General features: G+C 40.2%; 5 pseudogenes; all 5 read left to right on the top strand.

Annotated features, from left to right (window-relative positions):
* The first annotated feature begins 20 nt into the window (after positions 1 to 20).
* LOC135604610 (5S ribosomal RNA) lies at positions 21 to 139 on the top strand (annotated as a pseudogene).
* A 350-nt stretch (positions 140 to 489) lies between these two features.
* Positions 490 to 608, top strand: LOC135603910 (5S ribosomal RNA; annotated as a pseudogene).
* Positions 609 to 958: 350 nt separating this feature from the next.
* LOC135604391 (5S ribosomal RNA) lies at positions 959 to 1,077 on the top strand (annotated as a pseudogene).
* Positions 1,078 to 1,427: 350 nt separating this feature from the next.
* On the top strand, positions 1,428 to 1,546 carry LOC135603786 (5S ribosomal RNA; annotated as a pseudogene).
* A 934-nt stretch (positions 1,547 to 2,480) lies between these two features.
* On the top strand, positions 2,481 to 2,598 carry LOC135599475 (5S ribosomal RNA; annotated as a pseudogene).
* The last annotated feature ends 18,319 nt before the right edge of the window (positions 2,599 to 20,917 follow it).

Below are 20,917 nucleotides of genomic sequence, written 5' to 3' on the forward strand. Positions count from 1 at the left end.
AGGGACGAAGCACTCGAAACGGGTGCGATAATGCCAGCACTAAATAATCGGATCCCATCAGAACTCCGAAGTTAAGCGTGAATTAGAGAGAGTAGTACTAGGATGGGTGACCCCCTGGGAAGTCCTCGTGTTGTAGTCCTTTTTGCGTCCCGAGATATGAAACATCTCCCGTAGACCTCCGAGACGATTGTATTGGGGCTCGGAATTTGCCGTGACCGCTACGCAGTCAGTATCGTGGGGCTCGGAGAGAGCTTTCCGGATTGGGGTCGCAATAGCGATTCCGAGATCGTTCTAGAAAGTGCCGATGGTTTCGACGCGCACTTGCCGTGACCGATATGCAGTCGTTAGGCTAGGGCTCGGAGAGAGCTTGCAATAGGGATTTCGTGAACGTTCGAGAAAGCGCCGAAGGTTTCGTGACGGGCAAGAGGCTCCGGACGTTGATGCGCCGGCTGCGACGTGCACATATGCGAGGGACGAAGCATGTGAAACGGGTGCGATAATGGCAGCACTAAATAACCGGATCCCATCAGAACTCCAAAGTTAAGCGTGAATTAGAGAGAGTAGTACTAGGATGGGTGACCCCCTGGGAAGTCCTCGTGTTGCACTCCTTTTTGCGTCCCGAGATATGAAACATCTCCCGTAGACCTCCGAGACGATTGTTTTGGGGCTCGGAATTTGCCGTGACCGCTACGCAGTCAGTATCGTGGGGCTCGGAGAGAGCTTTCCGGATTGGGGTCGCAATAGCGATTCCGAGATCGTTCTAGAAAGTGCCGATGGTTTCGACGCGCGCTTGCCGTGACCGATATGCAGTCGTTAGGCTAGGGCTCGAAGAGAGCTTGCAATAGGGATTTCGTGAACGTTCGGGAAAGCGCCGAAGGTTTCGTGACGGGCAAGAGCCTCCGGACGTTGATGCGCCGGCTGCGGCGTGCACATAGGCGAGGGACGAAGCACGCGAAACAGGTGCGATAATGCCAGCACTAAATAACCGGATCCCATCAGAACTCCGAAGTTAAGCGTGAATTAGAGAGAGTAGTACTAGGATAGGTGACCCCTTGGGAAGTCCTCGTGTTGCACTCCTTTTTGCGTCCCGAGATATGAAACATCTCCCGTAGACCTCCGAGACGATTGTTTTGGGGCTCAGAATTTGCCGTGACCGCTACGCTGTCAGTATCGTGGGGCTCGGAGAGAGCTTTCCGGATTGGGGTCGCAATAGCGATTCCGAGATCGTTCTAGAAAGTGCCGATGGTTTCGACTCGCACTTGCCGTGACCGATACGCAGTCGTTGGGCTAGGGCTCGGAGAGAGCTTGCAATAGGGATTTCGTGAACGTTCGAGAAAGCGCCGACGGTTTCGTGACGGGCAAGAGGCTCCGGACGTTGATGCGCCGGCCGCGACGTGCACATAGGCGAGGGACGAAGCACGCGAAACGGGTGCGATAATGCCAGCACTAAAGCACCGGAGCCCATCAGAACTCGGAAGTTAAGCGTGAATTAGAGAGAGTAGTACTAGGATGGGTGACCCCCTGGGAAGTCCTCGTGTTGCACTCCTTTTTGCGTCCCGAGATACGAAACATCTCCCGTAGACCTCCGAGACGATTGTTTTGGGGCTCGGAATTTGCCGTGACCGCTACGCAGTCAGTATCGTGGGGCTCGGAGAGAGCTTTCCGGATTGGGGTCGCAATAGCGATTCCGAGATCGTTCTAGAAAGTGCCGATGGTTTCGACGCGCGCTTGCCGTGACCGATACGCAATCATTGTGCTAGGGCTCGGAGAGAGCTTTCCGGATTGGGGTCGCAATAGCGATTCCGAGATCGTTCTAGAAAGTGCCGATGGTTTCGACGCGCGCTTGCCGTGACCGATACGCAGTCGTTGTGCTAGGGCTCGGAGAGAGCTTGCAATAGGGATTTCGTGAACATTCGAGAAAGCGCCGACGGTTTCGTGACGGGCAATAGGCTCCGGACGTTGATGCGCCGGCCGCGACGTGCACATCGGCGAGGGACGAAGCACGCGAAAAAGGTACGATAATGCCAGCACTAAAGCATCGGATCCCATCAGAAATCCAATGTTAAGCGTGATTTAGAGAGAGTAGAACTAGGATGGGTGACCCCCTGGGAAGTCCTCGTGTTGCACTCCTTTTTGCGTCCTGAGATACGAAACATCTCCCGTAGACCTCCGAGACGATTGTTTTGGGGCTCGGAATTTGTCGTGACCGCTACGCAGTCAGTATCGTGGGGCTCGGAGAGAGCTTTCCGGATTGGGGTCGCAATAGTGATTCCGAGATCGTTCTAGAAAGTGCCGATGGTTTCGAAGCGCGGTTGCCGTGACCGATAGGCGGTCGTTGGGCTAGGGCTCGGAGAGAGCTTGCAATAGGGATTTCGTGAACGTTCGAGAAAGCGCCGACGGTTTCGTGACGGGCAAGAGGTTCCGGACGTTTATGCGCCGGCCGCGACGTGCACATAGGCGAGGGAGGAAGCACGCGAAAATGGTGCGATAATGCAGCACTAAAGCACCGGATCCCATCAGAACTCCGAAGTTAAGCGTGATTTAGAGAGAGTAGTACTAGGATGGGTGACCCCCTGGGAAGTGTTAGGATCGGAGCGACACTAAGAGGGGGGGATGAATTAGTGCAGCGGATTAAAACTTCGATTTTAACAAAATCTTTCGTACGATAAGAACGGAACTTGAAAAGTTTAACTTGAAAGCGTATTCTTAAAATTGCGCAGCAAGGGTAATAAGGAACTAAAGCAGTAAGAAGATTTGCAGTAATGTAAATGACAATAATAAAATGCAAACCAGAGATTATGCCGATTTTTAGAGTTGTTCGGTCAAATGACCTACTCCACTTGCGATGCCCCTCTTCGATGAGGCTCCCACCTTCCACTAGCAAATCTCTTGAAATGGAAGGGTAAACACCCCTCTTACAACCTTTTACAAGCAGCTCAACCTCTTACAAATTTTCAATAAGAAAGAAGGAGGAGAACTCTCTAGCAAATTGAAAACAAGACTTGCTAAGACTTTCTAAGACTTTTCTCTCAATCAAAATGCTTCTCAAAAGTTGTAACCTCAGCTGAGATTTGAGGGGTATTTATAGGCCTCAAGAGGATTCAAATTTTGGGCTCCAAAATTTGAATTCTCTTAGGGTTCCTGGTGCTGGAGGTGCCACCGCCCATCCAGGCGGTGCCACCGCCCAGCGCTCGGGTGCTGGACGGTGCAACCGCCTAGCCAAGGAGGTGTCACCGCCCAGCCAAGCGGTGCCACCGCTTGGCTCTCCAATTCATTTGTTTGGCTTAATTTTAGCCCAAACCAAATCTGACTTTGGGCCCAGTTGGCCCCTAACCAGGATATAGGATTATCTCTTAATCCTAATCCTAATTACAGGTGAACTACATAACACAAGAAAAAACATCCTAAGCAAGTTTTTTAACCGCGAACGTCGAGTCTTGTTCCGGCGAGCTTTCCGACGAACTTCTTCCGACGGACTCCCTGCAAGCTCCCAATCTTTGTGATGACTTTAACGAGTAGCCGAGCCTTCTCGGTGATCTCCGCGAGCCTCCGACGATTTCTTCGGCGAACTTCCGACACGTTTCCGATTTCTTCTCGGTTGGTTCCGGCAGCATCTCCGATGATTCTTCGGTCTCTTAAACGTCCATCGAGCTCGACTCCGGTATCCTTGCTTTATGTTTTCTGGTTATCGTAGTTAATCCTGCACACTTAACTCAATAATATGGATTAGATCAATTAACCCACCAATTGATTATATCATCAAAATCTGAGATTCAACAATCTCCCCCTTTTTGATGATGACAATCAATTGATGACGGAGTTAAACATAACTCCCCCTATCTATATGTCATATTATGAGAAGATAAAAAACCCGATAAGTTCTAATCGTAGAACTTATCGTTATCCTCATTAAACAATATTAAGTACGAAACTTCGATGAAAATCATAAGTTAAATGATAAGGGACGAATTTTGCTACGACAGAAGATAAAGATTTTCAATATAAATTTCATGATATCAATCTTGTGATATTTTCAAGGATTTGCAAGTCATATAAGACATTCATATCACACAAGTTTTTGTAATTCATATTAGTCATGCTATCGTTCTGGTGTAAGTCATCACTTCTCCCCCTTTGTCATCAACAAAAAGAGACAAGCCAGCTAATTGATGATCATAGAAAAAGGTTTAGCATTTATCAAAGTTCATCATTCAAATTTGCCAGAAATAGTTTATCCAAAAGACATCATCATCTATGCAGATTAAGACAGTAGTTATCTAAAAGGAAAGATCAGTTATCGTTCAATCGATGACAAACTTGAACTTGTTATTAAAAGCAAACAGAACAGAATAAAAAGATACATCAATTTAATCCTTAGGAGGTAATCCACAGTGCTGATACATGATATCTATTTTTTCATTCATCTGTCGTAGTGTCTTCAAAATTTCAACTTGTTGATTCTGAATTTGTTCTTGCTGTGATTTGATCTGAGATAGCTCCGTCATAATGATATCTTCAGAGGAGGAAACAGGAGCTGAAGGTGCTGCGCCAAAGGGACTAGGAGGAGGAGATTCATTTCCCATAAGAATTGGTGTTTCGGGTTGTTCTATTGGTGTAGGAATTGGATCCGTCCTTCTAGGCTGCCTAACCCATATGCCATTGCTAAAAGTGCACCTAAGTCTTTTCAGCAGGTTTTTATTTATTATGTTATATCGATCATTTTGAATAGATTCTTCATCGGGTGGAATGCAAATGTCATAGGCATGAAGAATTCTAGTGATTAACCTCCCATATGGCAATATAGTATCTTTAGTCATAATATCCTGCATGTGTTGGCGAATTAAGTACCCAAAACAATTATGCTGACCGGTCATAATCCAATACATGGTTCCTATCTCTATTTGACTTATTTCGTCAAGATGAAATTGTTTGGGGAATATGATGCTTGTGATAATGTGATGAAGATTTTTAGAGTTGAAAGGCATTAAGTGTTCACAGCTCTTGGGTAAGAAGTCAAGGTTTGGATTTGCAAATATTGTTTTCACGGCTTCGGTATAGGTTGCTCCTATTTTTTTGACGTCCCATTTACCTTTAAAATAGTATCCCCTATCTTTTTCAGTTATGCCAATTAGCTCACAAATGGTGTTGTCAAATATTCTAATGGGTGTTCCTAGAAGGTAAGTGCTTAGGCTATCGTTGTCCTCATATAGGTTGGCATAGAACAATCTAACTAATCACGGATAGATTGGTTCATCTATTTGTAGTAGAGGTAGAGCTTCTAGGTGTGCAAACCACCTAATGGGTTCTAAGTCCTCTAGTTCATCCAAATCAACGTATTTTCCCTTATGGACACATCGTGTTTCAAATTTTGGAAAGCTAAGGGCTACCTCTTTTGATCTAAAAAGGTCATGGTTATATGAATCTCCTTCAATCCTTATTCCTTTTAATCTCTTAGGAGCCATTTTCTAGACAACATGATGATGAAATTGTGAAAAATAAGCAAGAGAAAGAGAAAAGAAAAGAGGGATTTCAAGTGTTACCTTGTGGAGATTATGTTGAGAGATGGAAAGCTTGGACCACCAAGAATCCTTCTCCAATGTTTCTAAGAGTTAGAATGAGGGTTAGAGGGAATGGGAGAGGTTTTTTGAGAGGTTTTTCTTCGGGTTGGGGGCGGTGTCACCGCCGGCCCTAACCCCTCGGGTTAAAAGGGTTACTCGGTCGGTGTCACCGCCAAACTGGTCGGTGTCACTGCCTGGCGCCCGAGCGCCAGTCGGTGCAACCGCCGGATCTAGCGGTGCCACCGCTGGCATCACGCGGAGGAAAGAAAAAAAATTTTCTTCCTTCCTTTTGTTTAGCTTCTTCCCTCAAGATCATAATTTATACTTTAATGGATCATTTTGAATTGAAGAAGAAGGAAGAATTCAAATTCATAAACGAAGGGAAAAGAACGAGTCCTTTTTGTGAAGTTCATTTTAGGGACAATTTAGCATGCCTAATTCCCTTCGGATGAATTCAAATTGGTCTTCATTCAAAGCTTTTGTAAATATATCTGCTAATTGATGCTTTGTGTCAATGAATTCTAGAACAACATCATTGTTAAGAACATGATTGCGTATGAAATGATGCCTAACGTCGATGTGCTTAGTTCTAGAGTGCTGAATTGGATTTTTAGTAAGGCATATGGCACTAGTATTATCGCATTTTATGGGAATATTTTCAAGGTGAATTCCATAGTCTTCTAATGTATTTTTCATTCAAATTACTTGTGCACAACATGCACTTGCAGCAATGTATTCGGCTTCCGCCGTAGATAGTGCAACTGAATTTTGTTTCTTGGAAGTCCAAGAAACAAGTGCATGTCCTAAAAATTGGCATGTTCTGGATGTACTTTTTCTATCTATCCTGCATCCGCCAAAATCGGCATCTGCATAAGCTATTAGATCGAATTTTTCAGATTTTGGATACCACAATCCTAAATTTGGAGTTCCTTTAAGATACCTAAATATTCTTTTAACACTCTTAAGATGAGATAATTTAGGATTAGATTGAAACCTAGCGCAAAGTCCTACACTAAACCTAGCGCAAAGTCCTACCGATGGTGGCGAAGACTATTGAGCATTCCGACTCACAAGGACAGCACCGCGGACAAAAGGACAAATCCAAAATTATATCTCTTCCTATAATGTCGGAGCCTTCCACAACAGAGGTTTCCCTTGGTACTAGTGGACAGGAGAAACATAAGTCAGGAACTTCATCTCTTCCAATATCATTGGATCCGTCCACAATAACTCAACAAACTCAGGCCCAAACAAATCTCGCCAGCAAGGATATTCTTCCTCAACAAACTCAAGCCACAACAAACATCGCCAACAAGGATATTCTGTCTCAACAAACTCATGCCCCAACAAACCTCTCTAGCCAAGCTACTCCAACAAGTACTATCCAGGAAATTGTGCAGCAACAATCTTATCATGCTTCAACAAACCCTGCCAATCAAGACCACATGATTCAAGGTATTTTAAAGTTTAAAAATCTGCAAGCTGTAGATGAAGTGGATAAATATAGAAATAAAGTCATAAAAGGTAAGGATATTGTGCGGGAGGAAAATACAAAACCGAAGGATAAGAAAAAGGATGGTACAGTCCATCCAAAGTCGTAGGATGAATACCTTACCACCTTTTCATTTCTTCATTACTGATGAAGATAACATGTTGGAATGTTCGCGGACTTAATAAGCCGGAGAAATGTCGGGAGTTCAATAGAATAATCAAGTCTGCCGCATGTGATATTGTTATTCTAGTAGAAACGAAAATTAAACAATCGCGCGTTCAAGCTCAAAAGAATTTAATATGGCCGGACGCAGAACTGTTTACCAATGACTCAAATGAAACTTTTGGTAGAATATGGGTCTTATGGCATCCTAACTCTATTAATGCTTGGTTTATTTCTGCTACTGATCAATTCATTCAACTTAAGGTAGAGGACAAAAAGAATGGCTGTCAATTCAATTTCATTGGTATATATGCTTCAAATAGTATGCAAGAAAGAAATACTCTTTGGTCTGACCTGACTAATATTGCAAATGGCTGTCTCAATGTACCTTGGATTGTTCTTGGAGACTTTAATACTGTTCGGTACACAAATGAAAAAGAGGGGGGTAGACAACTTTCAGAAAGCCAGCTTCAAAGTTTTAATGATTACATTGACACTGCAGCTTTGTTTGATATGAAATCTGTGGGTAATTGGCTCTCCTGGAGTAATCAAGGTGCTGCTAACAGAAAAATAATAGCTCGACTTGATAGGTGTTTGATTAATCATGAATGGTTAACAGTTTACCCAGATTCACTTCTTGAGTATGGTGCTCCTTTGTTTTCTGACCATTCTTTAATGTATATACACGCAGACAAAGCGACACCAAGAGGCAAGAAACCGTTTAGATTCTTTAACATGTGGAGTACTCATCCTCAATTTCTTGATGTTATCAAATCTGCTTGGAATGTTAATGTGCATGGATCTCCCCCTTACATCTTATGTCAAAAGCTCAAAGCCTGTAAAGCAGCACTAAAGGAGTGGAATACAAATACCTTTGGCAATATTACCACCACAGTTCAATTTTGCAAGAAGGAACTAATGTCATTGCAACATGAGCTGCAACTTCAGCCAAATGATGAGAATATTATCTACAAAGAGACAGAAGCCAGAAATAACTTCATGCAAGCCTTAAAACAGGAGGAAAGTTTTGTAAAGCAGAAGTCTCGACAGCATTGGCTTACACTAGGAGATTCCAACACTAAATTTTTCTATGCTTCAATTGCTACTCGAAGGGCTGTTAACCGTATCAGCAAATGCAGAGACAAAGATGATAATCTTATTGAGAATTTAGAAGAGGTTAAAGCACACATAGAGCAATTTTTTTATTCCTTACTCAATCAAGCTGGGAAAACTAATAACATTCATGTGGAGCCGACTAGAAAACTTGATTCGGAAGCTATTTCAATCCTCAATACCCCAATTACTGACGACGAAATTGTATGTGTTGTCTTTAAGTCACCAAAGCACAAAAGCCCAGGTCCAGATGGATTTCCAACTGAATTTTACCAAACTGCTTGGTCTATTATTGGAAATGATGTGATCAAGGCTTGCCAACATTTTTTCTCTTCAGGTCATATTCTTAGAGAGATGAATTGCACCTTTATTTCTTTAATTCCGAAGAATGCAGGGGCTGATTCACTAGAGAACTATCGACCCATATCATTATGCAACTTTATTTACAAGATCATCTCCAAAGTATTAGCAAATAAAATGCAAAAGGTAATACACAAGATCATTAGCCCAAATCAAGCTGCTTTCATCAAAGGGAGAAGTATACATCATAACATTTTGCTTGCTAATGACTTGGTCAAAGATTTGCATTCAAAAGCAAGAGGGACAAAAATATGTTTTAAAGCTGATTTACGGAAAGCCTTTGATTCAGTTAATAGGAAATTTATCTATAAGATGCTCCTCGATATGAACTTCCCACAGCAATGGGTTAATTAGATTCAATCTTGCTTGGAAACTCCAAAGTTTTCGATACTCTTTAATGGCTCACCTATTGGTTTTTTTGGGAGCACGAATGGCATCCGACAAGGTGATCCACTCTCTCCGTATCTCTTTACTATTGCGATGGAAGGACTTAGCTGTATGTTGGAACATGCAGTCTTAAATGGCAGCATAAAGGTACCCAATGCTGGCTCTATTCATATATCACATATAACATTTGCAGATGATTTACTTATCTTTCTCCAAAATGATCCAACTTCAGTAAAGAACCTGGCTACTATTATGAATGACTTTGGTATGGTTTCTGGACTTCAGTTAAATCATGCGAAAAGTAAAGTATATATGAGCCCTTACGTTGAGAATAAGGTCTTTATTGCACAAACTTTGGGGGTTAGTGAGGGAAGCCTGCCAGTTCCTTATTTGGGTCTCCCGCTCATATCCACGGGCATTCACAAAACCCACTGTCAGCCTATCCTACAAAAAATAAAGAATAGAATTTCTTCTTGGAAAAATAGGCTTCTATCAAAAGCAAGACGACTCGAACTCATCTGTTCTGTATTGCACTCCTACTCTATATATTGGTGTAATGCATTTCTTCTGCCTGCTGGACTTCTCCAAGATATTGAATGGTTATTAATGAACTTCTTCTGGAATGGCACAAATGATAAGGCAATGCATATGGTAAATTGGGATAGCATTTGCAAACCGAAAGATGAAGGGGGGCTAAACTTGAGAAATACTAGAGATTGGAATCAAGCATGCCTAGTACAACAATTGTGGGATCTTTTGCAAAACAAATGTTCCTTATGGTCACAATGGGTTTCTGCTAGGTATCTTTCAAAGGAATCAATCTGGGAAATTTCAACAAGAACATACCACTCTTCAGCTTGGAAAGGAATTTTAAAGGCAAGGAATTGGCTAATCAAACACATTTCTTATGCAATCTCTTCTGGAACTAGTACTAATATGTGGTCCGATCCTTGGGTGAATGGGAAGAGTATATTTCAATTATATGGCGACAGAATACGAAAAGATCTTAGGGCTCCCAAAGATTGGAAGGTTTCCGAGTTCATTGCTAACGGTACCTGGTGTCTCCCTAATCCTATTTCTCCCGAAATGTTATCACTTTGGTTGACTATCATAGCTATTCCAATTAGGAACAACTCTTCAGATATACTTATTTGGCCTCATGACAATGGCAAATTTAGTGCCACATCCGTATGGAATCAAATTAGACAAAGAAATAACAAGTGGGTCCCAAGCAGTTGGACATGGGATCGACCGGGATCACAAAGACACTCCTTATGTACATGGCAGGCCCTTCTCAATAAACTACCTACAATAGACAATATGAAAAGAAGAGGTATCTATCATGTTAACCGATGCTCCCTTTGTTTGCAACAAGAAGAAACTGTTGACCACCTTTATTTTGCTTGTAATTATACAAAATGGATATGGAAGGAGATTCTCCAGCGATTTGAACTCAATAGACTGCCGCAACCAAACTTGCACCAAGAACTAGGCGACCTTATGCAATGTTTCTCAAGAAAAGGGCCACTTACACAACTGGCAAAGGTTACTTTCAGATGCGCTATTTGGTGGATGTGGAAGGAGAGATGTAATAGAATTTTTGAATGTCAACACACAAACAATGCTCAGCTCTTGAAAGAGATTATTAGAGACTCAAGATCCTGTATGGAGCATGATCTCAAAATTGAGCACTTCACCCGAAGAGAAAAAGATATTTTTATCAAATTTAATTTTGCTATTAGCTAAAGATCTTGGAAATGATGTCAAATAATGTACCCACAGGTAGTTATAGTCTACAGCATGTGTAGTCATAACTATCGCATTCGCACTCTATGAGTTAATTGGCTTTGTCTATGACTTGTATAGATAAAGCTATTTGTAGAATCTTTACACATAATCAATTATTTTTAATTACCAAAAAAAAAATATCCGGTCTAGTCGCAGTGAGGTAGAGTAGACTACCTATCATTCCCCTATATGTTTTTTGATCGAAACTTTTACCATTTTCATCCATATCTAACTTAGTCGCAGTACTCATAGGGGTGTTTATTGCTTTTGAATTATCCATGTTAAATCGTTTTAACAATTCTAATGTATATTTAGATTGGTTAAGAAATATACCATCACTAAGTTGTTTGATTTGTAATCCCAAAAAGAAAGTTAATTCACCCATTAAACTCATTTCAAATTCAAGACTCATACATTTGGCAAATGATTCACATAGTGATTCATCCGAAGAGCCAAAAATAATATCGTCAACATAAATTTGCATAATAAGAAAATTATTTTCAAAATGTTTAATAAACAATGTAGTATCAACCTTGCCTTTGGTAAAATTATTTAAAATAAGAAAGGAACTAAGCCTTTCATACCAAGCTCTAGGAGCTTGTTTTAAGCCATAGAGAGCTAAGAAAGGAACAAAGCCTTTCTAACCACGATACCATTTTCGTCTTTCTTGTTTCTAAAGACCCACTTAGTACCTATGACTAAGTGGTCACTTGGTCTAGGAACAAGCTTCCATACCTCATTCCTTTCAAATTGGTTCAATTCTTATTGCATTGCAATGACCCAAAAATCATCTTTTAAGGCTTCGTCAATGCATTTAGGTTCAATTTGAGAAAGGAAAGCGGCGTTAGCACAGAAATTTTTGAAAGAAGAACGAGTTTGAACCCCTTTTGATGTATCTCCTATAATTTGCTCTTTTGGATGAGCATCTACATACTTCCATTCTTTTGGTAAAGAAATTTCGGAAGAAAATGCATTCAAATGGCTATTTTGAGGAGAGGGTTCATTTAAATTCAAATTATCAAAACCAAAATCATCATCAAAATCACTTTTCTTTAAATCGGAAATTTCATTAAAAACTACATGAATAGACTCTTCTATTACTAAGGTTCTTTTATTAAAAATCCGAAAAGCCTTAGAAACGGAAGAGTAGCCAAGAAAGATGCCTTCATCGGATTTAGCATCAAATTTACCTAAGGCATCATTTTCATTTAAAATAAAGCATTTACAACCGAAAACTTTAAAATAAGAAATATTTGGTTTTTTGTTATTCCATAATTCATAGGGAGTTTTTGATAGAGATGGTCTTATTAGAACCCTATTCATGATGTAGCAAGCCGTATTTATGGCTTCGGCCCAAAAATATTTGGGTAAACTATGTTCATTTAACATAGTTCTTGCCATTTCTTGTAGGTTTCTATTTTTTCTATCAACTACACCATTTTGTTGAGGATTTCTTGGAGTTGAGAAGTTGTGATTGTATCCATTAACTTTGCAAAAATTTTGAAAGTCATGGTTTTGAAATTCACCACCGTGATCACTCCGAATTGATGAAATCATGAAGCCTTTTTCGTTTTGAGTGAGTTTACAAAATTTAGAGAAACACTTGAAGCAATCACTTTTGTGAGCTAAGAAATAGGTCCAAGTGTATCTAGAGTAGTCATCCACAATCACAAAAGCATATTTGCTTCCACCTAGACTTGTTGTATCAATTGGTCCAAATAAGTCCAAATGGATCAATTGTAATGGTCTAGTGGTGCTAATTTGATTTTTTGGTTTGAAGCTTGTTTTTATTTGTTTGCCTAGTTGACATGCATCGCATACTTTGTCTTTAATAAACTTTATATTTGGAATTCCTCGTACTAATTCTTGAGATGAGATCTTAGATATTGTTTTCATGCTTGCATGGCCTAATCTCCTATGCCAAAGCCAAGCATCATCATTTACGGCGGAGAAACACATTTCATTACTTAGTTCATCAAGATTGATGGTATAGACATTCTTTTGTTTTAAAGCAATCATAGTCATGTTATGATTTGGTTTTTCAATAATGCACATATTTGATTCAAATCTAACGATGTAACCTTTATCGCATAGTTGACTAATACTCAAGAGATTATGTTTCAATCCATCAACTAGTAAGACATCATCAATGGAAAAATTAAATTTGTTACCAATAGTTCCCTTGCCAATGATTTTGCCCTTGTTGTTGTCTCCGAAGGTAACGTACCCTTCTTCTTTGCTAGTGAGCATAGAGAAATGAGATGGATCTCCAGTCATATGTCTTGAGCATCCACTATCGAGATACCATCTCTTGCTCCTAGCTTGTGGGTTTGTCTACAAAAGAGGATGATTTTTAGGTACCCATTTGATTTTGGGTGCCTCAAAAATTGACCCACTAACTTTGTTATTTATTATTGAATTCTTTATAGTTCCTTTAGGAACCCATATTAATTTTTGTGAACTAATTTTCCTAAATGGGCATTTGTAGGCAATATGTCCGGATTTGCAACAAAAGTTGCATTTCATATAAGAGGAAACATGTAATGTAGGTCCTTTTATGAAAGTGGTAGGATTTTGATGTAATCCTTTTACAAATCCAATTTCATTTCTATTTGCGATGTGACCCTTGTGTGCAAGGATCATATCTAATCCTTTGCTACCAACCTTAAACTTGTTTAAGGTTTCCTTAAGAAGTAAATTTTCATTTTTAATTGCTTCTAAGTGCTCACACTTAGAGCATGGAGGAGTTTGAAGACTATTAAACTTAGCTTGTAGCAAAGCATGCTCTTTCTTTAAGATACTTAACTTCTTGCTAACAGTTCTACATTCATCAAATAATTCATGAAAAGCGATAGATAGTTCTTCAAAAGATAAATCTTCATTAAATAAATCACATACCTCTTCTCCTAACGCCATTAGCGCATAATGAGCAACTTGCTCGGTGTTGGACTCCTCTTCTTCGGATGCGCTTGAATCATCCCACGTTGCCTTGAACGCCTTCTTCTTTGATGTTCTCTTTTTGGCTTGAGGACAATCGTTCTTATAGTGTCCCGGTTTTTTGCATTCATAGCAAATCACTTGGTCCTTCTTTTGTTCAAATTTATTTTTTGTATTATTTTTAAATTTGTTCTTTCTTAAATATTTTTTAAATTTTTGAGTCAAAAGTGCAATGTCATTGTCACTGTCCTCATCACTTGATGTTCCTTTCAAGTGGTCTTCTTGTGATTTGAGTGTCATATCCTTCCTGTTCTTTGGAAGGGGGTTCTCGAGCTCGTCATGAGCTTGACATGTCATTTCGTAGGTCATTAGAGACCCAATGAGTTCTTCAAGAGGGAATGCTTTAAGGTCTTTGGCCTCTTGAATGGCCGTAACTTTTGGATCCCAACTTTTAGGGAGGGATCTTAAGATTTTAGTTACTAGTTCAAAGTTAGTAAAATCTTTACCAAGAGCTTTGAGTCCATTGATGACATCCGTAAACCGGGTGTACATGTCTCCGATGGACTCACTTGGTTTCATTCGGAAAAGTTCGTAAGAGTGCACAAGGATGTTGATTTTGGACTCTTTCACTCGGCTAGTGCCTTCATGAGTGACCTCAAGAGTTCTCCAAATATCAAAAGCCGAATCACACATTGAAACACGATTAAATTCGTTTTTGTCTAGTGCACAAAACAAGGCATTCATAGCCTTTGCATTTAAAGCAAAAACCTTCTTCTCCGATTCATCCCATTCGCTCATCGGAAGAGAAGATTTTTGAAATCCATTCTCGACAATAGACCAAAGCTCAAATTCCATAGAAATGAGGAAGATCCTCATGCGAGTCTTCCAATATGTGTAATCCGACCCATTAAACAAAGGTGGTCGTGCAATAGAATGGCCCTCTTGCATGCCGGAGTAAGCCATCTCTCTTGGGTATTAAACCAAATATGAGAGATAACCTTGCTCTGATACCACTTGTTAGGATCGGAGCGGCACTAAGATGTCACGCCCCTCAAAATATCCATGATTTTTTTTTATTTCTATTTTCAACACAGACCAATCCATCCAGGATCCAAACTAACGTTTGAGGACACTGAAAAACATTCTATTCATATTCACATCTATAAAACCTGTGCAGTTTATAACCATATATCACATCACTCGATAATTCACATTTATGGCAACCCAAGCCAACTTGACAAACATGAACAACATTTATAAATCCACAAGCTATATAAATTATACAATCAGAAATCCAACTATTCACCACAAGTTCATAACATCATGAATTAGACTTAACATTCAGAAATTCCAACTAAGAGAGATCTCCTAACACTTGACACAGTATATCCATTTCGGTTCATCGACAACATTTCATTACATACAAGACATACTTATACAACAATATCGTAACAACCGACAAGACTCGCCCATAATTCTGAATAGCTATCCACTGCCTCAGCCCAAATCAAACATCTCGAAGAGTGACAAGCTGACCTGAAAGATTTATATAACAACGGAGTGAGCCAAAAACGGCTCAGCAAGTGACAAAACATATTCAGAACAAATGAACGGTTTCAAACGAGTAAGGTATCATAATGTAAGGCAGAATACAAGAATTCTCAAGGATACCATCTCCTTAGATACAAAATCATATGTATCATGTCATTCAAAACATATTTGATTCATAACAAATGGAGCATAGAGTAATTGGAGCATATCAATGGCAGATAGGACATTTCAGAACATATCAGTTCATAGCAAATGGAGCACAGAGTAATTGGAGCATATCAATGGCAGATAGGACATTTCAGAACATATCAGTTCATAGCAAATGGAGCATAGAGTAATGGGAGCATATCAATGGCAGATAGAACATTTCAGAACATATCAGTTCATAGCAAATGGTGCACAGAGTAATGGGAGCATATCAATGGCAGATAGGACATTTCAGAACATATCAGTTCATAGCAAATGGAGCACCGAGAAATTGGAGCATATCAACGGCGTATGAAATGTTCCGGAGCATATCAACGATATATGGAACATTTCGAAACATATCAACAGTGGATAAAACATTTCAGAGCATATCAATAACAAATACCGTACAGAAGCTCAAACGTCGTCTTTGACGTTGCAAACATATCAATCTTATCTAAAGCATGTACAGAAACACATAACCAAAGCTTTGGATATCATATCAAACATACAGAAGGTGTAGTGGGATCTTAGTCAGATTGTGATTCATCCATTTCTGAATGACCACCTGACAAAAGTCTCCCACGTTTGGGAGCTCCATCCACCCACGTCTAGGTGAAGTCAGAGGGGGCCGGCAGAGCATCGCAGGCTCTAAGCACATACCCTTTACCATTTCTGGCAAAGGTCCAGAATATCCCACATAGCGGGACCCCACATAGCGGGCAATAAGCGCATACCCTTTACCATTTCTGGCAAAGGTCCAGACAATCCCACACACCAGAGTACAAAAGGGCAGTTTCAACAATAAGTAGCATATATCGGAAGCACACGCGGAACAAAAAAGCGTACATGTGCCTTTACGAGTCAATCCGAAGTAAGCAATAATCTTTCACAAGTATATTCAGATTTGAAAGGAATTGAAAGCAAGGGCACATATGGAATCCAAGCAATCACATATAACTCAATTCAATAAGAAGATTTGATGAATTCAATGTCCAAAGGAATGAAACTGGAATAGGCACCATATCGAAAGTAAATGCGGAACAATAGGATATACATGTGCCTATATGAGTCAATATGATATAGCATAAACGTTACACAACAGTTTTCAAGAATGCAATAATTTTAAGGACAAGAGCATACAAGAATTCAAAGCAGTAATATAAAGCTCAATTGAATAAGAAAGCTAAAGGATATCAATTTCCAAATGAATGAAACCAGAATATGAGAAATCGACCAAAGCTCGATTTCTGGCAGAATACAGAAGGCACATTGAACAAATGATTCAAACTATCAATCGTGCTCCAATTTACTCAAAAGTAATCATTGGATAATACTTTCAGATAAGACAGGCTTCATATGAATTGAACTGTCCAACCGAGAGAGTTACAAATAATTTGGTAAGCAAGTGTCGTACAACAAAATCTCTGTTGGCAGAATTCATAATGTCAGATTTAACAGATAACTGGGCAGGTGTTTGGATTCCAAATCTTTCAATCCATATATCAAAGAAAGGTCTACGAGTCTAGTTTCCAATGAAATCAGTTTTGAACAAATCAGAGTTTCCACAAAGACTTATAAGCAGCTCGGTATCAAAAGGTCAGAATCTTAGAAGTTGCACAGATTCGAATCGTTACGTCTAAACAGGAGATATATCAAATGAAAGGCTAGAACAATTCAAAGTTCCTCATATTCAAAGCAAATGTGGAGATAAAATTGGCAATGAGAAAAGATCAGGATACTTGCAATAAGACATATCAGAGCAATTATAGGAGAAACGATCAGGGAACTTACAATAGAAAGGATCGAAACAAGCGGGAAACTTGCCTTTCAAAGATTTCGATCCGAAGATCCAAAGAAGGTGCCAGCCCAAATCCTTCTACTTTTCCTCTGTGTCCTCTCTCTGTTTCGTTTTGTGCTCCCGTTTTCTTCCTTTCTTCGCAACTACACCACGTGTCGAACATCGAGGCACAGTCGCCTGCTCTCTCTTACTCTCATTCCTTCTTTTTCTTTCCCAAACGCTGTAACATCCCCCATTTTTAAAAATTTAGTAAAAGGTTTGTTTATAAAAATAAGGATTATTTAATAATTATTTTTTTATTCAATGATATTATATTAAAAGTTTATGGCTAGGGACCTAAGAGTAAATATTTGAAGTTTGATATAATTTAGGAAAGATTCAGATTTAAGTTAAAAAAAACAAAACAAAACAAAACAAAACAAAAAGTATAGTGGACATGTGTCACTAGCTAACCTAAGGTTGGTGCCACTTATCTTTTCTCTAAAGATGACACCTAGCCCCTTTCATGCATGCATGACACCTTACAACTTTTGCATTAGCCAAAACCTAAATAATTAGATGAAAGGTTAAAGAAAACAAACCTGAACAGTTGCAGCCAACGTGAGTTTGAGAGAAGAAGAAGAAGAAGAAGAAGAGGAGCTTGAGGTTTTTCCTCAATTTTCTCACATTTGGGATTCAAATAATTTTAAGGCAAGTGTTCTAACCCAATCCCACAGTAACCTTAATCTCTGTTCCCATTTTTATTCTGCAAAATTTGAAAGATTTCAACTGAGAACCATACCTTCTTTCGTTTTGATATAAAGCTATGAATCTGTAATTTTTCGGTAATCTGACCTCTATGCAATGTTTTGATCATAACATTTTGTAATAAACTCTGATTTAGACAAAACTGTTCCATTTGAAAGTAGACAAGAAAATCTTTATTTTGATATAAAGATCGAATGATTTGGAGTTTAAATGCCTACTAAGACTTCTGTCTAAATTAACCCTATAGATTCTGCAAAACAGGGACTGAAATTTCTGACCTCTTGTTGCTTAACTACTTATAACTTTCTGATGTGAACTCAGATTCATACAAAGTATGATTTATTCGAAGATAGACTCAAAATTATTTCTGTATATACCTGATTTGAAATTTTTGGATTAGAATTGCTAACTGAAACATCTGCTTTCATCGACCCTATGGATTCAGTAAAACAGAGCTAATATTTTCAGACCTTTCGCTACGAAATTATCTGTAACTCCCTGTTGTTAATTCCAAATCTTGTAAAACTTGATTTGCCTAAAACTAGATTGACAAAGCTTTCTAATGACACCAATTTTGTATAAATTGGAGCATAACTGGTTATCCAAATAGTTCAAACAATGTTCCCATCAAATTCTGCCAGAATCGAGCTTTGGTCGATTTCGGCTTTCCTTGTTACTTCCTTTTGGAAATCGATTTTGGCAAAAACTCTTACTTCAGTTAAGCTTTACATTATTACCTTAAATTCCTGTATACTTTTGTCCTTTATTTATTTGTGTTGAATCTCGGATTTGGATGATGAAGTCAATTGTCATTTGTTGTCTAATCTATGTGTTGAGATAAGTGTGCAGGATTAACTACGATGAAAGATAGACAAGCAGCAGGAGTTGCGCCGGAGTCAAGTTCATGATCACGTTGGGAGTTCGAGAGTTCGACGGAAGTTCGGACGGTCGTCGGAGGTTCTGCGAGAACAGATCCGAGAAGTCCAGAAGCTTGCCAAGCGAAGCTCGTCGGAACTTGCCAAATGGATCGTCGCAAAGTCCAGGAGTTTGCCGGAAGTCCGCAGGAGCATCACCGAGGGTTCATCGGATGATCGATGGAAGTTCGCTGGAAACTCGCCGGAAGGAGCGATTGACGCACCGAAGCAAAGCTGCAGAAGTTGTCTTAGATTTAATCGTAGTTAGCACATTGATTAAGTTGGAAAATGGGAGGTGATCCCATTGGCTTAATCTTGGGGCAATTGGGCCCCTGAAAGATTGAAATTGGGCCGAATGGAATGAACCATTCGGACCCTGATTGCACCAGGAGGTGCAACCGCCCAGGCCAGGAGGTGGCACCGCCTGGGCTAGGCTTCCCAGCGAGACTGGGCGGTGCAACCTCTCCAGCCGGGAGGTGGTACCGCCTGAGCTCAGTCTTCGAGCAAGATTGGGCGGTGCAACCTCCCTGGCAGAGAGGTGGCACCGCCTGAGCTCAGTCTTCGAGCAAGACTGGGCGGTGCAACCTCCCTGGCAGAGAGGTGGCACCGCCTGAGCTCAGTCTTCGAGCAAGACTGGGCGGTGCAACCTCCCTGGCAGAGAGGTGGCACCGCCTGAGCTCGGTCTTCGAGCTCTGCCAGGCGGTGCAACCTCTCCAGTCAAGAGGTGCAACCGCCTGATCCCAGAATTCCGGGATTTGATTGTTTTGAGCTCCAAATTTGAATTGGGTTGGGGCCTATAAATTCCCAACCCATTCAGCACTGAAAAGATACAGACCTACACCGAAATCTTGATCTTTTCTGTGATTCTAAGAGCTCAAAAGTGTTGTAAAGCCTTTAAGTCTCCTCCTTCTGTTCTTCAAGTTTTCAGTTGTAAAGTGAGGAGAGAAAGGTCTGTAAAGGTTGTCTCCTGAGCCTGTCAAAAGGAGAGAAACTGTAAAAGGGAAGTTTGGCCTTCGCCTATTGAAGGAAGGCCCCTAGTTGACGTCGGCAACCTCGTCGGTGGAGGAAGCCAAAAGTGGAGTAGGTCAAGGCTGACCGAACCACTCTAAATCTCTGGTTTGCATTTATTTTTTAGCACTTTATCATTACTGCAAACCTCCTTCATTACTACTGCTCTCTGCGCTTTCACGAACAAGTTCTAAGTGCTGTTCTTCCGAATCTGCATTCAGACGTAAATTCGTATTTTCGTACATTACAGTTTACGTTTACGTTTGATTCTGCAGAACTGTCTTCCGTGCTTTTACGAACGAGTTTCTTTGCAGTTTACACTTACATTTTGATCCTAGTGATAACTGCAAACTATCCTCTGTAATTTTACGAACGAGTTTCAACATTTAGACGTAAAACTGCATTTAGACGTAAATCGGCTTTCCTCGCACAATCATCAGATCTCAGTTCTCGTTTACATCTTGATTTCAACTGCATACTGCCTTCTGCGAGTATACAAACAAGTTTCAAAGTTCAGACGCAAATCTGCGTTTAAGACATAAATCTGCGTTTAGACGTAAATCTGCGTCTAGACGTAAATCTACGTTTAGACGTAAATCTGTTTTTTGCAGATTACTTTTTGAGCTGTACAACAGCAGCACATTGTATTTATACTTCTGCTTAAACTGCTCCTAGACGCAAACTGTGTTTAGACGCAATCTGCGGTTAGACGCAATCTGCGTTTAGACGCAATCTGCGCTTAGACGCAATCTGCGCTAAGACGCAAACTGCGCTAAGACGCAAACTGTGCTTAGACGCAATCTGAGTTTAGACGCAATCTGCATTTAGACGCAAACTGCATTTAGACGCTAACTGTGTTTAAACGTAAACTACAGTAATCTTAGAATCGGCTTTTGCATCAAAATAGTCTTTA

The sequence above is a fragment of the Musa acuminata genome, chromosome BXJ2-1 (assembly GCF_036884655.1).
Source record: "Musa acuminata AAA Group cultivar baxijiao chromosome BXJ2-1, Cavendish_Baxijiao_AAA, whole genome shotgun sequence".
Classification (NCBI taxonomy): Eukaryota; Viridiplantae; Streptophyta; class Magnoliopsida; order Zingiberales; family Musaceae; genus Musa; species Musa acuminata.